We start from the raw sequence: 4519 nt of genomic DNA on the forward strand, positions 1-4519 counted from the left end.
GTTCTCCGACGTGTCAGTGACCTCACCTACGAAGTATTTCCGGACGGCGCAGTGCCTTCACGTCGACAACTTCGGCCCGAAACCGTGCACGTCGTACGACTCAAGCCGTACTACACACAGTAGCCCTTGTGCGTTCGCGCTACTTCTGTTACCATGTGACTCCTGTGGTTGTTTTCTTTGTATTTTCCTGTTTGCACATGGCGCAAGTGTCGGTGCGTCATCTTATTTTCCCTGCGGCTATTGGTACTTAGTCTCTGGTTCTCTGCGTCTGTGCGTGTTGTAGTTATTTTTTTTACAAGCATCGAGTCGATGCTTTTCAAAGGGGGGACTAATGCCGCATGGTTGTGTGAGCCCCCACAGGTAGAAGAGGACAAAGAAGTTCGGACTGAGCCGCTTCTTGGCCTAACCAGCCCAACGCGCAGAACAACGCAAGGTTCTCGTCATAAATTTGACAATATATATAACCGCCCAGCACCTCCACCAATTGAAGTCATGTTCGACTCAAGTTTGGGCGCCAATGATATGGTTTTGCAATTCCCTGTTCAAGGAACGCGAACTCTTCCCCTACAACATGATGGGATTTTGCCCGTCCCTGTCCATTCAGGATGTCATGAAACTCATGAAGCACCAGGTAATTGATAGGGACACCACAGACGCCAGGGGTATCCTGGCGCAGGACCTCGAAAAGGCCTTCGATAACGTTTTGCATAAGCATGTCCTCGATACCATTTTGGACATGGGTCTTGGGTGCAAGTTTCACGGTTTCGTCACTTCGTTCGGGGTAGGCGCGCCTCCCTCAGGATGGGCGAGGTAACGTCCAATTCCTTCAAGCTGGGGGCGAGGGGAACTCCTCAGGGGTGGGTAATCTAACCACTTCTCTTCAACGTCTCCATACAAGGACTCTCCGCCCGCCTCTCTAAAGTGGATGGCGTTTATGGCACTCTCTATGCCGATGACATCACGGTGTGATGCAACGCGTCAGTGCAGGTAGCGCCGAAAAATTCCTATAGGCAAGTCATGTCCTTGGGAAGGACATCTAGATTCAGCCGGCCATCTGACAGGTCATTCCAAGAGTTGAGATAATCCATGTACTTGGTGTGCTGATCGAGGCAAACGGTTGTAACGGACAAACGATCACTCGTATCGCCACTAAAACGGAGAACATGGTCAGGCTCATCACTAGGGTCTCGCGGAAGGCTACGGAAAAAAACGTCCTCAGGTTGTACCACGACTTCCTATGGAGTGATATCACGTACGTGGCCGCCGCGCATCACTGGCACGAATACGAGAGGACAATGCTCGAAGCGCTAACGCGTAAGAGCATCAAAAAGGTGCTCGGCATCCCCATGGTAGCCTTCATAGATAAGCATTTGCAGCAGGGAGTCCACAACACCCTCGACGATGTTGTCGAGGCACAGCGGACGGCCCAGGTCGCCAGGCTCTCTTCGTCGCCTGCGGGCAGGTGGGCCCTGGAAGCGCTCGCCTCCAATCCCACTGCCATCAGGGGGACGCGGTGCGCACTCGACGTACAAACGCTGGATGCCATCACGGTCTCACCGTTCCCGCGCAATTTGCACCCACAACACAATGCAGGCAGGCGAAGGGCCAGGGCGGTCGCGCTTCTTAAATCCATCGCCGGCGATTTGGGATCAGTCGTGTTCGCGCACGCCGCTCAGTACAGTTCTTCCGATCGGTTCATGGCGGCCGTGGTAGATTACAGGGGCAATATCCTTAGCACCGTATCGGTGTGGGGCTCGTCCACGGCACTAAAGAAAAATGTGGCGGTGGCGCTCACCCTTCGGGACGGGAGTAGACCACAGGTTTACACTAATTCCCGGGCGTCGGTCACGACCTTAGCGTCGGAGTTCGCCGAAGCTTTTCTTGCGTCTACGTGATAACGGGACAGCCAGTCGGCGTCCTGATGCAAGCGGCCAGATTTGTAGACGACAGTGTACGTGTACTCTTGAAGGCGTAATGCCCAACGACCAAGGCGAGCAGTGGGATCCTTACGAGAAGACAGCCAGAAAGGGCGTGGTGATCACAGACAACGGTGAAACATCCGCCGTACAGATAAGCACGAAATTTCCCGACCGCACAAACAAGACCGAGCCACTCCCTCTTTTATTGGATAAGTCTGTTCAGCTGCGGAAAGCAGGCGGCTGGCGTATGCAATAAACAAATCCTGACCACATTGATTTTGGCCGAGAACAGCGCCGATGTCATGACCACTGGCATCGGTACGTACTTCGGCGGGTGCAGAGCCGTCGAAATGAGCCAGCACAGTGGGCGATGTGGGTAAGTCGACAAGATGAGAAAAAGCCGACGCTTGGGCAGGACCCCAAGGGAAGGGGACGCCCGTCGAAAATACGAGCATAGGCGAAGAAACGATCGAACCCCCTAGAACATAGAGCGGGGAAGTTCGTAACGACGCGTATTTTGGCAGAGTCAAGCTGTATACCCGCAGCGTCAACAAGATGGCCAAGCACGCTGATTGCGCGGCGGCCAAAGCAGCATTTTGAAGTGTTAAGATGAATTTCTGCGGTGCGAAAGACTTGCAAAATAGCCGACAAGCGTTGCAGGTGGCTTATGAACGTAGGTGAGATAACGACGACATCGTCATGGTAGCAGAGGTATGTGGACCTTTTAAGACCCCGAAGTAGGAGTTTCATCATGCGCAAAAATATTGAACACGCGTTACACAACCCAAAGGGCATGACTTTAAACTGATAGAGCACATCCGGTGTAATAAAAGCCGTCTTCTCCTGATGATGTTTATCGACAGCAATTTTCCAATAGCCAGAGCGAAGGTCTATAAGAGAAAAGTACCGTGCGCCATGAAGACAATCAAGGGCGTCGTCTATTCGTGGCAAAGAGTAGAAGTCTTTCTTGGTGATCTTGTTTAGGTGCCGATAGTCGACGCATAACCACCAGGTGTTGTCTTTCTTCTTTGCAAAAACCACAGGGGACGCCCGAGGACTCGAAGATGGCTCGACGATGTCCTTAGCGAGCATCTTGTCGATTTCCGTTTGAATGACGCCGTGCTTGGTCGCAGATACACGGTTAGGACGACTATCAATGAGTCTTTCGTCCCCAGTATCAACACAGTGGGTTACCAGAGATATTTGGCTAGGCTGCGGCTAAGTGAAATTGAAAACGTCACGGCATGACGCCAACAAAAGGCGTAATTCCTTCCTTTGAGAAGGCGAAAGGTCCGGGGCAATCATGTTGAACGGTTCATCAAGTGTTGCGCAAGCAGCAGGGCTTCTTGAAACTGGTTGTGGAGTATCAATGGCCAGGGCCAGAGGGTCGTGTGCGTCTAAAGGTGATATAGTGACCAGCGTGATACCTTCGAGAAGCAATTGTGCGAGAAGCAGAGTACAGGTATGCATGCTTGGTTCACAGAAACAGAGGCGCATCAGAAAGCCCCCTATTCGGGAAGTAGCCGCCGCGGGCATCTCCCACCCCAGGACGGACAGTCCGTGTCTTGCCGCCGCGTCGCGGGCCCTCTGGACGGCCCGTAGCTGTACGGCGAGGTCGGAGCTCTTGAGTTCCTCCTCCCGCTCTTCTTCCGTGGTAAGACAATTTTGCTGCCGGAAGGTGGGACACCGCCACATCATATGTTCTTATATGTAGAAATGATCTCTGCAATCCGGACATTCGGGCTCGAACGAGTCCGCGTGCCAGCTCACCCTAGGTAGGTTGGGATAGGGCCCAGTCTGCTGCATGCAAAGTGTCGAAGACTGAGGGCTGGAGTGTTTGGCGTGGGTCGTGTGATAGACCCTACTGCCGAGTTTATAGTGCTTGGTCACCTCGTTAAACGCGTGGAGCGAGTCCTTGTGGAGCCCCACGTCCGCACCCACGAGCAGCGTTATCCCGGCGCGGTGGATGAGTTCGCGCGCATGGGCGTTGGCCAGCTCAATGGTGTTGGGAACGACGGGGGAGACCCGAAGCCCGATGTGGGCTAGGAACCAAGGCATGACGTTGAACGACGCTCCTGCCGTAAAGAGGGAGGCCGCCTCCCGCGATACCGAACCCGACGCGACGACCGTGACCACCGCCCGGGAATTCATGTAAACTGCGGCGTACTCCCGTCTCGGAGGTCGAGGGCCACCGCCCGCTGTTCTCGCAGTGCCAGGGACGAATCCCACAACCGATGTGGCGTTAAGTATGTTACCTCTGTAATCTACTACGGCGCCACGAACCGGTCGGACGAACCGTACTCAGCAGCATCGACTAACGCGACCAATCGCGAATCGCCGGCGACGGATTATGAGAAGCGCGGCCACTCTGGACCTCGCTGCGTACCAGAATTTGTTGTGGGTGCACGTTGCGAGGGAACGGCGAGACCATGATGGCCTCCAGCGTATGCACGTCGAGTACGCACCACCTCTACCTGACGGCAGCTGGATTGAAGGCGAGCACCTCCAGGAGAGCCTGACGACTTGGGCCGTCTGCTGTGCCTCGACAACCTTGTAGCGTCATCATCATCGCCATTCATCATCATCGTCATTTTCCAACC

Source organism: Rhipicephalus sanguineus, chromosome 11, assembly GCF_013339695.2.
Source record: "Rhipicephalus sanguineus isolate Rsan-2018 chromosome 11, BIME_Rsan_1.4, whole genome shotgun sequence".
Classification (NCBI taxonomy): domain Eukaryota; kingdom Metazoa; phylum Arthropoda; class Arachnida; order Ixodida; family Ixodidae; genus Rhipicephalus; species Rhipicephalus sanguineus.